Here is a 23,893-nt window from a genome sequence, read left to right on the forward strand (position 1 = left end):
TTAATTTTGTTTACAAATGTCGCCAAACTTTTCTGCTTTCTTAAATTGACTGGTGTTTCCAAATAGCAGGACCAAGAAAGGGAAAAGACCTTTCAGCTTTGACTGCCTTATAGCACAGTATGACCAATGTAATGATTTTATCTCAATTATTTCTTAGGCATTAAGATTTTATTTTTTTTTTTATTTTACATTTATTGACTGGGCTAGTCTAGCTGGATATATGTCCATTTTCAGTAGAGGCCCGGGGAGAAAAGCTCCAAAACAGATACAAACAGACAATAAGTATTGTTACAAAAACAACAAGAAGTAGACATAGAAGATATTTTATGCATTTAACAGTACATTTCATAAAACTATATACAAAGTTTAGAACAAGATAATATACATGTGCTAGTAGCTAAAAATAGTATCCAGGTTCTTACTAGATGCTTTCCATTGCACTACAGAAGATTAATTTAGTGGAGAGAGAACAGCTAGTAAATATATTAGTAGCATTAATGATAGGTTAGTCAGGGTTGGTACAAGGGCACAGCCAGTGTGTTTTGAGGAAGGTTTTAAGTTTTTGTCTGAAGAGTGATAAGGAAGGAAGGGAAGTAAGTTCAATAGGTAGAAGGTTCCAGTTTTTCCCAGTTGTGTTTGAGAATAGAGAGTCCCCAGCCATGTTGTGAGACTTGCATATGTTAACTAGCAGTTTATTTGATGAATGCAAGGTATTAAGATTTTTATAGAGGGTTATGAGGTCTGAGAGTACTGGAGTATTGTTTGGCTGGTAAAGGATCTTATGGGCAATTGTAAATTGGTTGAATTGAAGCTGGTTTGAAGTTCAAACCATCCGAGTTGTTTGAGATTCTGACAGTGATGGGTTCTGAAGGGTTTACCAGTAGCAAACCTGGCAATATTATGATAACAGGTAGCAAGTTTGAGACGATTCTTTTTGGATAGGTTAGTGTATATTGGTGAGGCATAGAGTAGAGATTAGATGGGAGTGGGCAATGGTAGTTCTTGCTATTGGTATAAGGAAGGGTTTGAGTCTGTACAGGGATCCCATTTTTCAGTTAACTGATTTTATAGTGTTGTTAATGTGGAAGTTGAAGTTAAGGTTGTTGTCTATTGTAATCCCAAGGAGTTTGGTGGTAGAGTCTGGGTATATGTGGGTACCATTGTTAGAAATGACTGAGATATCTATTGATGTGGACCTACAAGTAGGAGTAAAGAGCAGGAGCTTTGTTTTTTTGGGATTCAGTAGGAGGCAGCGCTTTAAGAACCATGTCTCAACTATGCTAAATACTTTCTGGGTTTGACATTGCAGTTCAGAAGCAAATTTAGCTGTGCAGATTAATGTAGAATCATCTGCATATTGTATACAAGTTGCATTGGGAATAGCCAAGTAGAGATCATTAATAAAGATTGAAAATAAGAGAGGACCTAGAATGGAGCTCTGGGGGACACCCAGTGCGACTGGCAGGTGGGATGATAGATTATTTTCCCAGAGCACTGCTTGTTGCCTATTGCTCGGGTAGGAAGTAAACCACTTTACAGATTGAGTATCCAGGGAAAGTGATTTGAGAATATTGATAAGCAATGAGTGGTTTACCATATCAAAAGCCTTTGAAAGATCAATAAATAGTGCTGAAGAGAGTGAATTGTTATTGCGGTTTCTATTAATGGTGTCTATAAAGGATAGGAGGGCAGTGGCGGTACTATGGAATGGCCTAAAGCCAAGCTGGCCCTTAGCTAGTAAGTTGTGTTGAGTTAGATGGCCTATTAGCTGATGATGAATGCATTTTTCCATTATTTTTGCTAAGGGGATAGAAGGTCTATGGGTCTATAGTTAGAATATTCATTGGAGTTGCCACCTTTGTGTAGGGGGATAACATGTGAGATTTTCCAGCTGGTAGGGATATATCCTTCTTTAATGGTTCTGTTTATCAGGATGGATACAGGATAAGCTACTGCTTTAGCTGCTTTTTGCAGATATTCAGCTGGGATTTGGTCAGCAGAAGTGGTACACGGCTTCAGGTTTGCTAGGAGTTTGAAAATAAAGTTAGTAGATATAGGCTGTAATAGGAAGGTAGAAAGAGTGCTAGTTGTGGGGGTAGGAATGCTAGAGGTGTCAGGAGATAGCTGACTGGCTAGAGTTTGGATGGCATCTGTGAAGAAGGAGTTAAAGTCATTAGCAGTTTGGATGGGAGTCTCATGGTTAGCTCCTATTGGTGTTGGTGTACTGGAGTGTCCTGGGTATAAAAGTCTATTGATACTTGCCCAGAACCTTTGAGGGTTATTTTGGTGTGTTTGCTGTATTTTGTAGTAAAAGTTTTTTTTTGTCTAAGAGTATGGCTTTTTTAATTGCATTTCTTGTCTAAATGTCTGTTGATCATGATGAGCTTTTGGTAGTTTGCCACCTAGTCCAGGCTTTATTTCTAAGTAGGATGTTTTGCCTGGTATCTTTGGAGAGCCATGGGGCTGGTTTTGACCTAATTCTTATATTATTTATAGGTGCATGTTGGTCTAGGATAGTTAAGAATTTAGAGTTAAAGTATTGCCTGACCCAGAGACTCCCCAGACTCTGGAATAGATTGCCCATACATGTCAAGCAGAGTGCCTCTTTGGCCCTCTTTAAAAGGAACCTTGATGATTGGATGGGAGAAAGGAAATTCACCCCATGAATCACGTCATTCGCCCTGGTAGACAGGGGTCCAGGGAAGTAAATAGTGCGGAAGAAATAGCCAGGGAATTGTTATGGCTAGGCTTGTATAGGCCCTAGGGCTGATAACCTAGTACCAACCTATGGACCTATGAACCTATGGACAGCCTCTTCCAATGGGAGGGTTTTTAGATAAGTCCAATTACAGGCACTAAGTTCGCTCAGAAATAGTTCTTGGTTAAAATGCTTGTTGGAACGTAAAGTCCTATATGATGTTGGGTGGGAGATATCTATTTTTTACCTGATGATATAGGTTAAGCAATGGTCACTTACATCATCAGGGAAGATACCTATTTTGTACATTTGGTGGTGGTTATTAATGAGAATCCAGTCTAAGGTGCTCTCTTTTTGGTTTGGTTTGTTAATTCTAGTTGGGGAGGTGATGGTCTGAGAGAAGCCATGAAGGTTAATATGAGAAGTAGGATGCTCATTATTGATGCACTTCCAATCTATATTGACATCACCTAGGATTATAGTTTCTTGTGGGAAGGTTGCTGTGACCCAGCTAAGAATATCCTCTAAGGTGCTAATATTATTTCCAGGAGGTAGAGAAATGCATAAGATATTTATGGATTTATTAGAATTAAGGTGACTCTTGTAAATAAGGATTTTTGCATTATTGTCCTTAGGTGGGGTATAAGGTGAGGTGGTAACTTGTAGGCCCTTCCTTGAAAGAATAGCTACTCCCCCTCCCTTTCTTTTTGTATGGTCGTGTCTCAATATATTATATCCTGGTGGGATAATCTCATTTTCTTGGGTTTGTGTTTTTAACCAAGTTTCTGTTAAACATAGAATGTCAAAAGAGTATACGTCTAAGAGAGAATGGAGATGAGGAACTTTATTGCTGATGCTTTGGATATTGAGATGTGCTATCAGGAGAGAGTTGGGGAGTTTTATGGGGCTGGGTGGGATAGAGGGATAGGCGGTATAAAGATCAGTAGGTAGGACATTGGCTGGGCCTGGGTTAGGAAGGATATCACCATTTTGTAAGGATTGATTTTTTAGAATGTACAGTGCATAATGTAGATTACTTATTAGAAATTGATATTTCTTGGTTGAGGGATTATAGTATTTAATGTGGGATAGTCTGTGGAACTTTGCAAGTAGGTAGCCAGGTGCAGATATTATATTTATATTATTCAGAGAGATGAGTATATGTGAGGCTGTTTGTTTAGTTAGGTAGTGGAACTGAGAGTAATGTAGGTGTTGAAAGGAGGTTAAGTGATAGGCTGAGGTTATAAAAGATATTAGTGTGGCAGTAAGTAGTAGTTTAGCTAGTATTGAGGTAGTTGTGGTAGACATGGTAAGTACAGTTAGTTATGGGGTATTAAAGATAGCTAGGAGAGGTCAAAGCTGGAATAGACAAGGTTTAAGTGGTAAGGCTAGGAGGAAAAGTACTAAGTAGTAAGAGCTATACTTGCTTAGGTGCAGTAATAAAGGTGTGGTGGTAATTGTCTCCAAAGGTGGGAGTATGTGATTTGTTGGATTTGAGAGGAGGGTGTGGCCAAGAAGTAAGTTTAGGAGCACTGGGGGTGGGTGAGAATTGGGGGTAGAGTAGGGGAGCGAAGTGAGCCCGCAGGGCGAATGGAGCGAGGCTCAGCCTGTACTAAGGAGTTATCACAAAAAACAATGTGGGAAAGAGCTCAGGTAAGGCCCGAGGTAGGTAAGGCTTTAAATGAATAGTATAGACAGAGTCTAGGCAGGCTGGCAAGGTCAGTATAGTTAAGGAAATAAAAGAATATTAGAAGAAAGTGGTGAAGCTAAGAAGTGTTACAAGTAGAGTAGGAGAAGGGGGGGGGGGCGAGAAGCAAGAGGCAGGTTGGTTGAGCCTGGTGGTGCTTAGCTCTTTGTTCAAGGGGAGTAGTCTTTAACACAAAACTCCAACTCCTCAAACACGAAACTAGTAAAGGGTGAACAGAAACAATAAAAGCCGGCAACTATAAAAATAAAGTTGCTTAAAAGTTCTTCACGTAAAACTGTTTAATGTGAGCGCTTTTGGCTAGAAAATAACCAGTCTTCTTCAGACAAAACAGTTAACAAGCAACAGACAAATACATTTTATACTTAATTACACATTTTTCATTGAACATCCCAATTAGAGATATAAAGCCACATTACATCAACGAAAAATGGGTGAACATACACCATAAAAACAATAAAAATAATTATAAAAATAAAAATAATAATAATAAAGATAGTACAAAATAAGCAACCAAGCACCATACTACATTGATAAATTGTCTTAATATAAATTCCTTGTTCTAATAAGAACAAACCTTTTAAGATGAACTAATTTATATTTTTCATATGTGTATATGTAAAAATAAATATAAAATTTATCCTATTCAAATCGATATGTTAATATTAATTATAATGCAGCATTTAATACAAATAGATCCCCAACTTTATATTATGTTAAACATTATGACAAGCACAATGTTTAATTATATCTACATCATACCACAATAATTTAACTATACTATGAATTTTTATAAGTAACCCAATCAGAAAATATATTGTTAAATATATAAATATATGAAATATAAAATATATATAAAATATCAAGTATCTAATATCTCGAATTCCACCAACTCTATGCCCCAAAAGTATAAATTGCAAATAAACCCATAAAGTCAAATCAAAACAAGTACATACATATCATCTTTTCAATGACAGCAGTTTAAGAATGCATTTAATGGATACATTCTCGTTCAGACCTGGGAAAGTGTGAGCTCCCAACCTAATCTGCCATTTTAACTCATCTACTTCCAATTCCACTTGCAATGGTCCCCCTCTAACACCTAAAGTTCTTTGTTGCAAAATAGCAAATTTAAAGTTGTGACCAGCATGGTCAATCACGTGCTTGGCAAGTGCATTATTAACGTCTCTTTTAGTAATGGCATAGTTGTGCTCATATATCCGTTGTTTTAGTTTCCTTTCCGTCTTGCCTATATAGAATGCATTGCATTCGTTACATACTGCTACATATGTTACTGCTGTACTTTCACAATTATATTTATAATTCAACTTAAAGATTTTATTATTAATAAAAACTTGGTTACCAACCATTATGTATTTACATTGGGGGCACCTCCCACACTTAAACATTCTTATTTTATTCTGACGTACAGTTCTCTTCTTTTCTAAAAGGGACTTCAGGTTTTGCCCTCTCCTATAGGTAATCTTAGGTTCACAGCCCAATCGTTTTAGCAAATTTTCATTATCTTTTACAATAATCCAATTTTTATATAGTGCAGTTCTAACAAGAGCATGATCTGAAGAAAAAGTGGAAAGGAAACTAGTATGATGAATTATATTCTGCTGTACCATTCCCAATTGATGTGAATTTACCATATTTAGTTCAGGGCTTGTGTTATCCAACAAAATCTCAGCCCGGAGTTCTTCCTGGCTTGCTAACAACGGGCTGAAATGTCCAATGCTTCTTTTATAAATAACTTCATTCTTAATGGCCACTATTACATGAAGTGGATACCATCTATTAAGGAACATAGTTTCTAATAATTGACATTCTAAATCAAAATCTACATCATTGGTAATCATACGGGCGGCCCTAACCATTTGCCCTTTAACTACTGCCCTCTTTTGGTAATAAGGGTGATTACTTGAGTAGTGAAGAAATGAATTTGAATATGTGGGTTTTCTGTAAATTTTACTTATATAACAAGATTTTGAACTATCCTTAATTAGAAAAATATCGAGAAAGTTAATGGACTTCTCACCTATAACATGGGTGAATTCCAAAAAAGTGGTGGTCTTAGAAATATTGTCGATAAATGTTGGTATCTGGCCTATATCTCCTTTCCAAATACAGAACATGTCATCCTGGTACCTTGTGTACCAGGAGACATGATTCCTGAATAATAAATCTTTAAACAATAAATTACGTTCCCAATATGCCATTACGGCATTTGCGAAACTACCACCACATGGGGAGCCCATCGCTACCCCCGATTTTTGTAAATAAACTTTACCCTCAAACATCATAAAATTATTATTCAAAACCAGTTCTAAGAGTGTTTCTATTAAGTTGATGGTGTTACTCTCCACTTCCTTAATAAGTAAGAATTCTCTAACCCACTCAATACCAGTTTTCTGAGGAATTACTGTGTATAAATCCTTGATGTCAATCGTGAGAAAACAACCATTAGGCTGAAACTCGAGCTGGCTGATGTTCTTCACAAAGCCCCACGAATCTTTGCAGATTTGTGTCTCACTTTCCAAGTATGGTTTTAGAAGGGTATCTATATATTTGGCACACCCATATGTAATTGACCCACGCCCATCGACTATTGGTCTGAAGGGTGGGTCAATCAAAGATTTATGAATTTTCGGGGTGCGAAATAAAGCCGGAGTAACAGGTGCAAACATAGATAAATAATGATATAAATCTATGTCAATAGACCCTTCTAAAAACAGATCTTCCAAATCCACTCTAATCTTACTGTATGCTCTATTAACTTCATTCAAGGAAACTTCAATGTATGCCACAGTATCAAGATGCTTACACATTTTGGCTATATAGACATTATAGTCCATGAAAAACAGACCTCCCCCCTTGTCTGGCTTCATGACTCTGATGTCACATTCATTTAACAAGTTAATACAATAATTTTCTAGTGAATTTGTGTTATATGACATGTGTCCTTGTTGAAACCCATCTTTAATAGCTCTAAAGTCAGCTTCACACATTTTCTCAAATATATTCAACTCCGGATGAACTGGTGGGTTAAACAAACTAGAAACTCTGGTAGAACGAACCATACTCGAATTGTTGCCCATAAGCAAGTTTAAATTAAGCTTACGGACATACAATTTAAGGTCAATAAGAATACTAGCAATGTCCATTCTTTTACTCAGAACAAAAGTTAGCCCCTTCGAAAGGAAATCAATCATCTCTTGATGAACATCCAAAGCGGTGTAATTAAATATTTTAAAATCACCGTTTGAGCTAGTATGCATTCTTGGGCCATGAGTACCATTATCAACACATGCTATCTCCTCCTCTGTTTCCTTTTGTTTTTTCCTTGTGGTCGATTCTGGTTGTACTGCCGGTTGATGTTTCGGGCATTGTTGTTGGACTGAAAAACCTGTTGGTTAGGTTCACCTCCCCTACCATTAGGGTTTACAGATTGATTGTTTGAATAGTTAATATTGTTATTATTGCTGTTATAACTATGCCCTGAACCATTATTACTATGGTTACTGTTACTGTTAAGCCTTTCGCTCCGCCTAAGTGGCTGATTAACACCGTTATCAACCACAGGACTTGAATTAGGTGGTGCTACTGTTCCATTCCCATTGTTCATATTATTGCCAACCCCCAAGTCATTAACTTGAAAAAAAGATGTATTAAAAGATGTATTAAAAGATGTATTTGGGGGTGGTTTAGGATAAGCTTGTTTTTTAGAATATTTGTTAATATCTCTAGCAATCTTTTTCCTTTTAGTTGTTAAAAATGTATTGATTGCTGTTTCAGTACTGGCATAAATTCTACAATATTCAAATTTTTACCTAGGAAAATCATTGTGGTTTTTAATAAGATGATCCAACATTTCCAACTCAGTCTTTAAAGCACAAATGTCTGTATTATAAAAGTTGATAAGGGCTTGCAGGAATTCTAACCCTTGACGGTCAAACAGTTCGATAAGTTCATGATGAAAAACCGAACCGTTGATGAGTCCTGCTGGATACCACCATTGCCTGAGCCCTTTAGGAATTATTTTCATGGTAATGCACTCCTGCAAGTAAGAAACTTCAAGCTGAAGTTTCCTACATTTATATAATTTAATATCAAAGTCATTAATTTTATTCAAGAGATTGTTAGTCTCCTGTTCGTCAATAGCGTCAGGAGAGTTGCCATGTTCACATGCGCTATTGAAAAAGTTATTGTTGCTCATAAATTATGCAAAAGAAGGAATGTTAGTACCTTGATCAGTCAAACTTTCTCCGCTTGCTCCCGACACAAGGTTCCTTTGAACTGCCGGCTGGTTCCTGTTAACCGGGCTAGAAACAGCTACTACTACATCCGAACTATTGGAAGTGCCTGCTACCACGCCTTCCGTAGCTCGACTGCCGTTGCTGTTACCCGTTCTAGGTGATGTCCTATTCGAACCAATAGATACCAAGTTCTGTGAAACGCCTGGTTGCTTATTAGAAAAACTAACTTCTTTTGCTTTAAAAGCAGGTAAAGCTTCAACTTTTTGTGTCAATGAATCCACTTGCCCTAGGATAAATGAATAGGATAAATTTTATATTTATTTTTACATATACACATATGAAAAATATAAATTAGTTCATCTTAAAAGGTTTGTTCTTATTAGAACAAGGAATTTATATTAAGACAATTTATCAATGTAGTATGGTGCTTGGTTGCTTATTTTGTACTATCTTTATTATTATTATTTTTATTTTTATAATTATTTTTATTGTTTTTATGGTGTATGTTCACCCATTTTTCGTTGATGTAATGTGGCTTTAAATCTCTAATTGGGATGTTCAATGAAAAATGTGTAATTAAGTATAAAATGTATTTGTCTGTTGCTTGTTAACTGTTTTGTCTGAAGAAGGCTGGTTATTTTCTAGCCGAAAGCGCTCACATTAAACAGTTTTACGTGAAGAACTTTTAAGCAACTTTATTTTTATAGTTGCCGGCTTTTATTGTTTCCGTTCACCCTTTACGAGTAGTCTTTAACAGTTTAACATACAGGCAAAGAGCACATACATGAGTTTATTTTCCTTCTTGTAAGGTGTCAGGGAATGATAGGTAATATCCACACAAATGATGTGGTTGTTATTTAGCTGGGGGTTCCTGAAGAGTGGATGTGAAGCCTTAGATGAAGGCAGTCCAGGGGAAGGATGTCCTTTACCACCTAAAAAAGAAGGGGAGAGCAAGGAAGGTTAACTCTATGTTAGAGGAGCAAGTACTTACCAATGAACCCTGGCAGTGTGGGAGAGTCAAGCAAAGAACAGTAAGTGTGAGAGCTGGGAGAGATAGGGGATTAGTGGAGAGGAGCATACATAGGGTTAGGATATTATCTTAGTAGGAGGTGGGATACACAAGATAGGGGATAGAAGGAGGATATTATGAGAAAGAAATGAAAAAGATTGTTTTCTATTCGGCAGATTTGTTTTAAAAGTGGACATTAACCTTGCTGAATAATTTGTTGCCAACACTTCCAGGCTTTATCCCAAATAACCAATAGTTTTTTTTATTGTCAGTAGTTAACCATAGGTAGTTTGATCCCTTAGTTTCCTCTTATTAGTTGGGAAGACATTGTCTTATAAAGCTTGTGCACTATTGAGAAATACATTTAAAATAAAAACTTGTAAAGTGTCATTTGGATCAGAGAATGAATATAACTGAGTCCAGTCAATAGAATGTAGATACCAGTTAAGAAATGTCTATTTAAGCTCAGAAATAGGTCTACAGTACACCAGTTATGGAGGTTTTGTTTGACCTTTAAAGGCTAAGTGAATATTTTTTGGGAAATTATGACACAGTCAGTTTGAAACAGGTTTACCTATAGACATATGTTTTTAGAATTAGACTGAATAAGTTCTAAACAAATTTGTTTCCATTCCATTAGTTTGGTCTTGTAAGAGGCTGCACGATTTGCTTTCAGCCATGATATAAAGTTATCGTCCTAAGATGGGAAGAGTTAAATGGATCCTGCACTGACACTGATGCCCGTGAGGGTTACAGCGTTAGTTGAAATACCCGTGGATCATATATCTGTAAGCACTTGCTGTAAGGAGGAAACTGAAAATGGAAGTGAAATATAAGCAACCTCTGTGAACAAAGGAGTATGACCTCTTACAGTCAAGTGGACAATCCAAGTGGGCCTATGTCAGTTGAGGTATTGCCTTTTTGTAACCTGAATGACATCAGTGGTGTAATTCTATTGATTATTAGCTCTCTTTCTCACTACCATTTTTAGTGCCTGATTTATTAGTTTAATAGGCTTTAAGTCCAGGAGACCACAAGCAGACTCGCCCAAATTCCCATTTGTCCTCAGGCACTAACTGGCTCAGTGTTACACAACAGGCATGTGATGGCTGATGGAATAAAACCCTGTACCACAGGAATGACAGCTCACAGCCTTAGCCCTCTGTCTAATTTGAAAGAATAAATTGGGAAGGGCAAATGTCATCTTTTAACCAAGTTTTAATAAAGACAAATGTATTTATTTCTTTTTTAATGTTGTTAAGCCATTTATTTGTGTTGCCAGTGTTCAGACAGTCAGTTCGTAAGTCTTTGCTTCTAATCTGCAAAGGTTGTGCTGTTGTATTGATTACTACTTAAGTTGTTGGGACCTGGATACAGATGTATATCCCTCACTGGTATATGTTTGATAGGTTGTGCTGTTGTATTGATTACTACTTAAGTTATTGGGGCCTGGATACAGATGTATATCCCTCACTAGTATATGTTTGATAAATGAATAAGGAAGATTGCAGAGCAGTTTTTGTGAAGGCCTGAGTAGTTTTGCAAAAGAAGTAGTTGACTGAGATTTTTTAAGAGATGTAGACATGTTTGGAAGCATGTTCTTGTAATAAAAGAGGAGCACATATTTCGAAGGTTACCGAGGATACTTTGGGGTAGCATGAGATAGCAATAACAATCAACTGGGAATGTTTGGAAAGGTGCAGGCAAGGCATTAGAATTGCATGTGAGATTAGCAATGAAAGGATAGTTGTATGTGATGGCACGCCTGTGTGGAGGAGGAAATGGACGTGTTGTGTAGAGAAAGTCAAAGTAATGGAAACCGTTTGTGAGTAGTAATATTTCTGCAAATGATAAGTTTGGAAAAATGTGAGAAAGTGTATAGATTGAGAAGTATGGAGTAGATGAATTTGATAGTGAAAAATGTGAAGGAAAGTAGAAACATCAAGAAAGAAAAGTAGAAAAGAGGGGAACGCAAGGCAGTAAAGAGGCTACCAGAGACGCTAGAACTGAAGTGAAGAAGGTTCCTTTCTTTGCTGGAACCAAAGGTAGGATAGAGGCTAGAAAAAAAGGAAGGATTTTAACTCTGTTGCCATCAAGGCCAGGAGGAAAGGAGGATGGTAAGAAGAGAGCAACAGGAATTTGAGAGACATTAGAAAGTGGGCTAAAAAGGGGAGAAGAAAAGACATTCAGAAAAACAACTGTGCTCCCACGAAAGATATTAGGGTATCTTAGGTTCATAGGTTCATAGGTTCATACTAGGCTATCTGCCCCATCCTTGTACTCAATCATTGGTCTGATGATGATAAGGTGGGTAATGTAGAAGGTCTTCCTAAACTACTTTAGCTACATGGGTGTTGAATGACAGACTACTATCAACCTGGGTCCCCAGGTCCCTGATAACTTCTTCTGTGCTCAGTGGATTGCCACCTTCTGAAGGATATAGTTTGCAGTCATCTACTAACTGTGCTGCCACCAAATGTAAGGAGGCTAAGTAAGTGGAAGGTCCACACTGTGCTGCCACCAAATGTTAGGAGGATAAGTAAGTGGAAGGTCCACACTGTGCTGCCACCAAATGTAAGGAGGATAAGTAAGTGGAAGGTCAACACTGTGCTGCCACCAAATGTAAGGAGGCTAAGTAAGTGGAAGGTCCACACTGTGCTGCCACCAAATGTAAGGAGGATAAGTAAGTGGAAGGTCCACACTGCTTCCACCAAATGTAAGGAGGTAAGTAAGTGGAAGGTCCACACTGTGCTGCCACCAAATGTAAGGAGGATAAGTAAGTGGAAGGTCCACACTGTGCTGCCACCAAATGTAAGGAGGCTAAGTGGAAGGTCCACATTGTGCTTCACCAAATTTAAGGAGGATTAGTAAGTTGAAAGTCACGAAAGCCAAGGTGAAGGAAAGTGAAAAGCAAGAGTGTAACAGGCGTTTATGAGCAATATGTATGCTGCTACTGAGCTTGTTTACACACGATGATGATGATGTTATGATGATGATGAGGCATGATGGTTAATTCAGGAGGGAATGGAGGCGTGTTCACATTGTGAGAAGCTGCAGTGATAAGCTGAACCTGAAATGAAATGGTAGAGTTTTGCACAAAGGAGAGATAAAACTCAGCAATTCTGAAGTAAGTATTAACACGTTTTAAATGGTTAGGCCTTACAATGATTTTAGCAGCTAAGCACAGGCAAATGTACTTCCTGGTGATAACTTGTAAATAGGGCTGGAATGTATGGTGTAGATTTTATGGTAGGGAGGAAGATCCTGGCTGATATGGTGCTTCTCCTTTCAGGTGGGAGTAAGTTTAGAATATCTGGCTGGCAGTACGTTAAGGGGGGGTGTTTGGAATTAGGTTTTTGATATGGTGATTATGGGTGGATGTGCGAGGGGCTGGTAGACTATAACGGAAATGATATGAGGTTGGGTGGGAATGGGGGGGTAAGGTGGAGAATTTACTAAGCAATGTATACTACAGTAGAGGGAAGTGGGGTGACCCACCTAAAGTATATATATATATATATATATATATATATATATATATATATATATATATATTTCAATTGCTTTAGTGATTATTTTAATTATATCAACACCACTGTTTTTAGACCATTTCTCTAGTTTTATTTAATTTAAAGTGTAGGGATATGTTTATTATATTTCCTACATATGTTTCAGTCTCCTGATGCAATTGACTCATCATATCAGACACTGGGAAGTTTTATTCAGATACAATCTACTGAAAGTTCCTTAAATGAATTATGTGTGTTTATGTTTATATTTAATATTTTAGACTTATATATTTTATGTTATTTATAATAGACAATGACATGCATTATATCTAATATGTGCTATGTCAGAATGGATGAAGCGCCATAATTTTAAAGCTTTTTATATGTGGAAGCATTCACGTGCAGTACTGCATAGGACAGAATGAATTCAATAAGGTTGTGATGTAATCACACTATGAGTGGTGATTGCTTGTTTTGAATGTTTAATTATTTTGTGACCATTTCATTTTCATGGTCTGATGAAGCTATGTAGTGAAAGCGCTTACCAAATTTAATAAAACATGGATATTTTCTACGTTTTATGGTAGCAACTCATCATTTCTGTCATGTTTTGTGGACTGCTCTCATATTTACCATTATTGTGACTAGAGCTACTTGACAGACTGCAATAATTATAACAAAATATAGAAAACTATAACTTAACTACCTTTAATGTAAGGACAGAAGTAATACAAGTCTGTTCATGTACCCCTGGGGGGGGAGGCACACGGGGTAGTGCCATTCAGTCTCAGTTGCGATAACAGCTTTCTGTATTCCAGTATGTCCTCCCATGCCCCTCCCATACCCCTCCCACACTCCTACCATGCCCATCCCCTAGAGTCAATTTGAACAACCTCTAAGATTCCAAAAACATACCTTACAAAATTGTTACATTAAAGTGTATGTTTAAATAAACAGCTACTTGTCTTTTTCTTCAAAATATCATAACAATGTTCATAAATCCTTTTTTCTCAAATGTCTGTCGATTTTACTGTTTCCAGTACTCTTCTCAATACATTAAGTGACCACCTACCTGCACATACTTATAGAAGCACCCTCCAAAACTCCAAAACACATACCTACAAAACATCCAGAAACCTTACAAACTTCAGCCAAAACCTGTTTAATAACATTCTATTACTGGTCTATATTAAAAACTCTACCACTGGAGGATGCTGTAAGCTATTTAAATAAACTATTCTTAGACACCCTCAATAACTTAGCCCCCCCCACTTTAGAACAAAAAGAAAAAAGGTTAATCATGCACCTTGGTTAACCAAATCCACTAAACAAATATTAAAAACCAGAGATAGAGCATGGAAAGACTGACTAAAACAGGGTTGATTCAAATCTCCAAAACTACAGGCATCTACATAATAAAGCAGAAAAAAATAGTGAATGCAGATAAAAACAACTATATTTTGCAGCAATTAATCAACGATAAAAACAACCCAAAAAATTTCTGGAAAACCATCACATTTATTTTTACCCCTGGGTCCACCCAAAACCCCTTCCCTTACACAGACGAGAGACCAACTGAAGTGGCTAATATGTTTAATACCCACTTCATTGAGAGCATAGTTACATTACTCACACTTAAAACTCGCTATAGACTCAATTGCTTATCCAGTTAGCATTCTTATGAATTGATTCATTATAGAGTCGCATGTCCCTGCCCTCTGGAAGAAGTCAATCATAACCCTTTTGCACAAAAGAGGTAAATCTAATGAGCTAACAAACTATAGACCTATCTCTATACTTTCCCCTCTATCCAAAATGCTTGAGAAGTGCATACATATACAGCTGCTAAACCACCTTACCCATAATAATCTCCTTACACCCACTCAATGTGACTTCAGGCCAGGACACAGTACAACAACAGCTCTAATCTCTTTTAGTGACACAGTAAACAAAGCTAGGGACTCCGGCCTACACACCTCCATATTACTATTAGATTTATCAAAGGCCTTTGACACAGTCTCACATAACATACTTCTTCAACAGCTTGAATCATTAGGTTTTACACCACCTTCCAAGCTATGGTTTAACAGTTACCTACACAACAGGCAACAATGTGTAAAGTGGCAAGGTTGCCTATCTCAAGACCAGACTAAGAGAAGTGGAGTCCCACAGGGATCCATTCTTGGACACCTCTTTACAATATATTCATCAATAATCTACACACTGCCTGCCACAACAGCACACTAATACAAAATTCAGACGATTCCACTATCGTCTCCTCTTCTAACAGCACACCTGACCTGCTGCAAAAAACACAGACCACATTTACCTCAATAGAATCATGGCTAAATGACGTATAATTACTGCTTCATCTTGACAAAACTAAACTTTTACTGTTCTCACCTAAAACTTGCACATCCAAATTTAAAATCTATTCCCGTAACAAAACTGAAATTGAAATCATAACAAGTGCCAAACTACTAGGCATTACCATAGATAACAAACTTACAGTTGACCAGCACATACAAAATGCTATTAAAAAAACGCATTGCAAATTAAGGACAAGTCTATAGGCACAAATACTTTTTGGATCCAAACACCAAAAAGACACTTGCAAATACATGTCTGATCCCCTCTCTACTCTATGGTGCTCCCAATTTTACTAATCTACACAACACATTCAAAACCAAACTCCAGTCTTGTTTTTACATATTTAGCAAATTTGCTGCAGGCTTATCTTACCGCACCCACCACTGCAATGGTCTCAAAGAGCTAAACTGGCTAGAATACCCCCACTGTCTTGACTACCTTCAGCTTTCTATTGCACAAAACATAATATACAAACCTGATAGCTGTCCTGTATTAAAATCTATTCTGCATACCCACAGAGGTAGGTTCATAGGTTCATAGGTAGGTACTAGGCTATCGGCCCTGGGGCCTATACAAGCCCAGCCAAAAAGGTACCCTGGCTTTTGCCACCCAAGAAAATTATTTTCCTGCGCCACAGTCGAGCAGAGCCACAGAGGTGATCCCCGGGGTGAATTTCCTATTTCCCATCCAATCATCAAGATTTTTCTTGAAGAGTGCTAATGAGGAGCTTTGTTTGATATAGATAGGTAGTTTATTCCAGAGTATGGGAAGTCTCTGGGACAGGAATCTATCTCTCCAGCATGTTCTGTTTATTGTGGTGACAAGGTTTAGGTCCCTAGAGCGTGTAGCTTGGAAGGATTGGGATTTCTTTAAGTGGAGCATGTCCAACAGCTCTGGGTTTGACATAGCTTTTAATGTTAGGCAGAGATCACCTCTGAGTAGGCGATATGCGATGGAGTAAAGCTTGAGTTTTTTGAGATGGTCTGTGTAGGGCATCTGTTTGAGGTCGGTAATCCTCTTTTTGAGGTATTTCTGAGGTCTTTCCAGTTGTTGTAGATGTCTTGTGAGGTACATACCAAAAGGGGCGTTGTGCTCTATAATGGGTCTAATGAGTGATGAGTAGAGGGGAACAATGACCTCTTTTTTTCTGGATGAGAAACCTTTTGTGATGAGGTGTGCCATGTAGAAGGATTTCCTGACTACTGTGGTGATGTGATTATCAAAGGAGAGACTACTGTCCACCTGTGTCCCAAGGTCTCTTATCACACTTTTGGTGTTAAGTATACTACCGCCTATGTTGTAGTTCATGGGTACAGAATTTTTACCAAAGGGGATGACAATGCACTTTTTGGCATTGAGCTTGAGGCCATGGCTTTGACACCAGGCATCTGTCTCAGTGAGGCCCTTTTGTAGGATGTCCACATCATTAGGAGTTTCGATTATGGCTCATAGTTTGCAGTCATCTATGAACTTCATTAGCCAAAGACCTTCTGTGTTAGCCTGTACTTCAGAGAAGTAGATACCAAACAGGAGAGGACCCAGGACTGAACCCTGTGGTACTCCACTTGTCACTGGTCTGAAGTTGGATTTGGAGTCTGCTACTTTGACAGTGTGGGTTCTGTCAGTGAGCCAGTTGACAACCCATCTTGTGACATAGGGATTTATACCTAGTTTAGTGAGTTTATCTATAATTCCAGTGGGGGATGGTGTTGAAAGCCTTGGCAAGATCAAGATAGGCTGTGTGAACCACCTTACCCTTGTCTACGGCTTTGGTGACTCCTTCAAAGAAGTCTATCAGGTTTAGGAGACATGATCTGCCTTTTACAAACCTGAACTGGGTGGGATCCAGAGTTTGGAGATTACCAGTGTCTTTGTTTATAAGTTTCATGATGATACGTTCCATGGCCTTGCAAACCAGGCTAGTCAGGCTAATGGGGCGGATGTTCCCGGGTTCCATGGTGGCTCCCCGCTTGTGGAGTGGGATAACCGTTGCTGTGCGCCATTCAGCAGGCACAAAGCCTGAGGTGAAGCTATGATTGAACATGGTACTTAGGTGGGGTGCCAGTTCATTCTATAGTCTGTGTAGAATGTAGCCTGGTCCCATGGATGCTGAGTTCTTGGCTTTGGAGAGTGTGGTTTTTACCTGTGCAGCCGTGATTACAGAAACTTTGCATTCTTCCAGTATAGAGATGAGCTCTTTATGGGGTGAGAGGGGGGTAAAGTTAGCACTGAACCTATCTGCCAGGATGTTGGCAATATCAGTTGGGTCTGCATATTTTGTGCCATTGTGCTGTAACGCAGAGCAGATCTGAGTGTTGCCATTGAGATTCTTGACATAGCTATAGAATGCTTTGTGGTTGTCTTTAGAATAATCAGTGGCAGTTTTGTTTTCGTAACTAGCTTTGGAGGATTTTATCAGGGATTGCAGCTTCTTACTGAGGCTGACCAGGGAGCTCCTCCACTCATGGGATTTTACTCTCTTTTGCAAGAGTTTCTTCCTTCTGTTGTACAGTTTGTTTATGGCAGGGGACCACCAGATTGGCTTCCTTTTTTTTGGAGGATAGCGTCTTGGTTTTGTTTGGGATAGCACGAAACATGCACTCATGTAAGTGCTTATAAAGTGCAATTGTGTAGGATTCAGTAGTCGTAACTGTATTGTCCATCTGCATGGGTGTCATGAAGTTCACCACTTCTGTCTTAAGAAGCATGAAGTTGGCTTTGGAGAAAACTTTTACCATGGTTTCCTTAATGGGGGGTGGAGGCAGGATGTGTATATCTAGGGTAATTAGCTTATGGTCGGATCGGACCAATGAGGAGTTGACTTCAGGTGTGGAACACCGGTCACTCATATAGGTAATGACTAGATCTAGGATATTGTTGTCCCTGGTGGGGGTGTGGATAAGCTGATCCAGGGCATTGGAGTTTATGAATTCCAGAAAGCGTTGAGCGAAGGAGTTGGTACATGAGTAGCTTTCCCAGTTAATGGTGGGGTAGTTGAAATCCCCCATTATTAGGGTGTTTGGTTGAACCCTAATATTTTCCAGTACATCAAGAAAAGAGGAATGGGAATCCTGGGACATGGTGGGTGATCTGTAGCAAGCTACAATTTGGATTGCAGTTTTGCCCAGAGTTAGTTGCACTTGGATAACCTCGGCTGCATTATGCTGAGCAACTAGCCTGGAGGTGTGGATATCCTTAATGAATATGGACACACCTCCGCCTTTGGTGTTCCGGTCCAGGTTACATGGCCGAAAAGTGTGGTATGAGTTATTAGCCTGGTAGTGCAGGGGTGCTGTCTGGAGCCTTGAACCAGGTCTCAGTCACTGCACAGATATCGATGTTCTCCATTTTAAGGAGTGCCTCCAGGGACTGCATTTTGAGATTTAGACTTCTAGCATTGAGTAGCATCACCCTCAGTTTTTGCTTGCCTGTTCCTGTTACGGTGGTGAATTTGTCATTTGAACCTTGCCTAAAAAAGGCACTATAGGGGCGGCAAGAACCTTAGCCAGTATCCGGAATCCCAGGTGCAGGCCATCTTTGGCAAAGCATTGTGGTCTGTCAACCATGTCATCCCAGGCAGACAGATACTGGATCCCTTTAGAATGGCACCAGAAGCTTAGGCAATTGTTGAAGTCAATCATTTTGTCCTTGTACTGCGGCATCATTCTGTTTGATGGGGCTAGGGTCATACCTGCCTCGGCTACAAGATCGGACAGCTCTTCCATGTCTCTTTTCATGTAGTCCAGGGAGGTACGTCTCAGGTCATTCACACCAACATGGACAATGACAGAGTCATATTTGTACTTTTTGTGGAGTGACATGAGTGCATGGGTTATGTGGCGGATCCTGGCACCTGATAGGCAGCTGACAGTAACCTTCTCCTTGTTTAGCCTGGTGAGTGAGACATCAGTGTGTCTGACTATAGAGTTGCCTATGACTAGTGTGTTGGGTATGTTGTTTTGCCTTATTGGCTGTGGTTGAGTGGCACACTGAGTCTGCGGGCTATGTGTCATTTGGGTTGTGTTGGGGGGTGGAGGTTGCTTGCATTTCTGCTTTGTAGGTCTCTGTTGCTTGAGCAGATTATTATTGAGAGCCTCCGCAAATGTTTTTGTGTTTCTATGTGTGGATTTTGGTGGTGTAGATTTAGTGAGACTATGTGATGAGTGTGGTGTGGTGCAAGTGTTTACCTTCTCCTCTTGACTGTCAAGTTCAGTCTTGATTGGAGAGAGCTTTACCTCCAGTTTGGCTAGATAAGTGCATCTCTCACAGGTTGTAGTGTTGGGTGGTAGAAGGAGAGGGTTGATTGTGTACACAAGGCAATTTCTACATTGCCACAAGATGCCCAGATTCATCAGATAGACAGGAGAGAACACTGGGAGCTGACCCTTGGACATGCCCGAATAAAAAAACTATTTTCCTCTAGATAAGTGAGGAAAGTGAGTACAAGAGCTGTTTTTCTCTAAGCAAGTGAGGAAAGTAAGTACCAAAACTGTTTTCCTCTAGGTAATGAGGAAGGCTGGGTGCTGTAGTAATTAGTAGGTTATTTAGTGCTTACAAGTTCTGAACAAGTGCTGATCACGAATAAGCAAATACAAGTGCTAAAAGAATCTGTATCTGGACTAAACTTGTTACAGGAAAGGGGGGAAACAAGTGCAAATGTGGGCTTTTAAATCAGAAAGTTGCGAGAGATGGAAAAACTGCCCAAGAGTGGGGTGGATGGCATAATGGTTAAGGTGTTTACCTTACAAGCCAAAGGTGCATGGTTTGATTCTCACATGGGGTAAATGGCAAGGCTTAAAATGGCCCACAAAGGCAGTTAGTCTAGTACTAACCTATGACCCTATGACCCTATAAACAGCCAATAACTACAATTTCTGGGCCAGAACCACTCCTTATGTGGTAGATAGGTTACCTAGTGCTTACTACTCCCACTGATAAGCTAGAAGGCTTCCCTCCAACACAGAAAGCTTGGGGGGAGGGCTCAGAAGCTTACATACAGTCCTGGATACAGCAAATCTGAATCTGGACTACACTAGTTACAGGAAAGGTATTTACATATATATATATATATATATATATATATATATATATATATATATATATATACAAAAAAGTAGCTAAAACAACAGTGAAAACAAATGAAATGCAGTGCAAGCTAGTACACTTGAGTATGTAGCAATGTTAGACCAGACAGTTTAAAAAATGCAATTAAATTAAAAATCACTAAAAACAATCAATGCAGAAGGAGTCTATTAGGTAGAATGAGGTAAAGAGATGGGACTGGTGGGAGTGTCCCAGATCAAATCTACAGTGGGGGCGGGCAACTGCAAAAACCTCCAAATTTAAACAACAACACAGAAATAGGGAGGGTGGGTATGGGAAACCCAACACCTTCAGCAGAGATCTGAAAAACTATACAGTGAAGCAACAATAACACTGCACAACTCTGAAGTCAGCCAGCAATGATATAAAATTAGTCAAACAACAATTACCAGTACACAACTCACAACTCTGAAGTGCCAGAAAAATATACTCAGCTCTGTATATCTCCAGATAGTTTGAAGAGCACTCTTTCAGGACACAGGAAGGCTCTAGCAATGATATGCAGACTTTTTTTATTAAGAGGGTCTAACTTTATGCAAGTAATCCTTGAGATGGTCAGATAACACACAGGATGTAAAACCAGTTATACCAACTTAAGACACAGAGAAATAGGGAGAGGGGGGAAAAACACCTTCAGCAGAGATCTGAAAAACTATACAGTGAAGCAAAAAATAACAGTGCACAACTCTGAAGTCAGCCAGCAATGATATAAAATTAGTCAAACAACAATTACCAGTACACAACTCTGAAGTGCCAGAAAAATATACTCAGCTCTGTATATCTCCAGATAGTTTGAAGATTACTCTTTCAGGACACAGGAAGGCTTCAGCAATGATATGCAGACTTTTTTACTAAGAGGGTCTAGAATCCTAACGTTCTGCTGATAGACTAGTCATAGATGTACATAAGCCCAAGAAAAGAGCAGGCCAGTATCTTTACTCTTATGGCATAGCTAAGATTTGGAACAACTGACAAAACAATTACCATTATAGAAGATACCAGAAAGTAGGTGGAAATAGACTAATTCACCCCGGGGATCACTTCTGCAGCACTGCTTGACAGGGGCACAGAAAAATAATTTTCTTGGGTGGTGAAAGCCAGGGAACCTTTTTGGCTGTGCTTATATAGGTCCCAGGGCCGATAGCTAGTACCTACCTATGAACCTATGAACCTCAGTTCAAGCTTACACTAAAAAACTATCTTGTCAACACATGGATCTGCCTTTGCCCTTCATCCACCATGTAATCCCCACTTTCCTACGTTTCTTGTGCCACTGTCCTGTCATCTTCCTCCCCACCTTTCTAACCTTACAACATTTTTTCTCTCCTTTCACCCCCCCACACCTTTCCTCTGCTTCTATATCCACCTTCCCACTATTTTAGTCTTACATTTCTTAATATAACACAACTGATTTATCCCTAATAACCTAACATTTAAACTTTCACTTTTACTTCTACCCATTTACTCCTTTCTCTTGCATTAAAACTACTAATCGCAAATCACTAATTATTTCCTCTACCGAGCCATCAACTATTCTTTTTCCTTTAAAAAATATCTATTATTTATATCTTGTAAAATATATTTTACATTAAGTTATTTCTGTTTATACAAAAATGCAAATTACTATGTATATTATCCAACTCCTATTGTACCTCATGTATCTATGCAATTTCTGTCATAACTTTATATCATGTGTTTTAAATGTTATTCAAGTGACATTTGCTGTACTGTCATTGTCAATTTTTAAATCACAGTGGAGCTTTTCTCTCTGGGCCTCTGTTGAAAATGGGTCCTTGACCCAGTTGGACTTTCCTGGTTACCAAATGTTAATAAATAAATAAATAAATACATAAAAATTTTGCCCGCATAAATACAGAGTCAAGTGGAGCATTTAGCTAAATGCACCAATCCCCTGCTGTTACAATTCCTATTCTGGAAATGAATAGTTGTATCCAATGTCTCATATCGCCTACATAGAGGCGATGTCTGCTTGACTTACAAAGCCATCTCTGACCCAGCTCTGTTAGAAATGATACATCTAAAGAAATCCCAATCCCTCCACACCACACATTCCAGAGACCTCAACCTCATTACCACAATCAACAGAACAAGCTGGAGGGACAGGTTCATTACCCAGAGACTGCCCATACTATGGAATAGACTTCCCATACATGTCAAGCGGAGCTCATCACTGGCCCTCTTCAAGAGAAATCTTGATGAGTGGATGGGAAATAGAAAATTTACCCCGGGGATCACTCCAGTAGCTCTACTCAACAGAGGCACTGGGAACTATGGTCGGGTGGCACGATGCCAGGGTAATCCTAGGGGCTAGGCTTGTACAGGCTCCAGGGCCATTAGCCTAGTACACACCTATGAACCTATGTGTTATACAGTTTGACATAATCCTGTTCTAAAATGAAATTACACTGATGACAGTTACCACATTTGTGAGTACCCTTAATTGGCCCAGCTTTTTTCTGGTGGTTTCCTATCTTTAAAAGCTGTTTTACATTGTAAAATGTTCTATATAGAAAATTTGGAGTTTTCTCAATAAACCACAGAACATATTGTTGGCCTTAAAACTACTCCAGTTGGAATTAACGATACCCTTCAGTTTATTGGTCCCAACATTGTATTATATCACTAAGGTTCTGTTGAGACACTTCATACTGCTCAACTCTCAGTCATTTTTTAGTGGCTGACAAGATGATACACTTAGGTCCTTAATCAAATGGGTTTAAATTTCATCTTTCTTTGTTCAGCTATCAATTCACTGACCTCTGAAACCAGCTCATATAGATACCCCCCTTTCTGAAAACATTCCTGCAATTTCTTTATTTCCAAGTCAAAAATGTCATCACTGGAAACCATCTGTGTCAAACTAATAAACTGTAGTTTGATTAACCTTTTTACTAAACTAAGGGGGTGTGAACTCATAAAATGAAGGTATGCATTACTAAATGTGGGTTTCCTATAAATATCAGAAAAAAACATGATCAGTTTTGATAATCATAGTGTCCAAAAAAAATTAATCTTGTCTTTACTGTAATTATAAGTACATTTATGAAAGTATGTCATTTGCTGCAAGTAAACAATAAACTCATCAAAGTCTGTCATTTGCTCCAAGTAAACAATCTCATGAATAAGTTCCTCTCGTCTATCCCATAAAATAAATATATCAAGATATAAGATAAACCTTCCAGTTAGTGTAATATTTGGAGGGGAAAATGAACTTTCTCT

The 23,893-nt window shown here is 38.7% G+C and overlaps 1 protein-coding gene across 1 annotated transcript in view; it reads left to right on the forward strand.

Moving 5' to 3' along the window:
* The window catches only part of MXRA8 (matrix remodeling associated 8), a 574,547-nt gene that overhangs the window by 229,033 nt on the left and 321,621 nt on the right, over window positions 1–23,893 (forward strand). The gene's annotated exons all lie outside the window — the stretch shown is intronic.

The sequence above is a fragment of the Protopterus annectens genome, chromosome 2.part1 (genome assembly GCF_019279795.1).
Source record: "Protopterus annectens isolate FY-2018-M chromosome 2.part1, PAN1.0, whole genome shotgun sequence".
Lineage (NCBI taxonomy): Eukaryota > Metazoa > Chordata > Ceratodontiformes > Protopteridae > Protopterus > Protopterus annectens.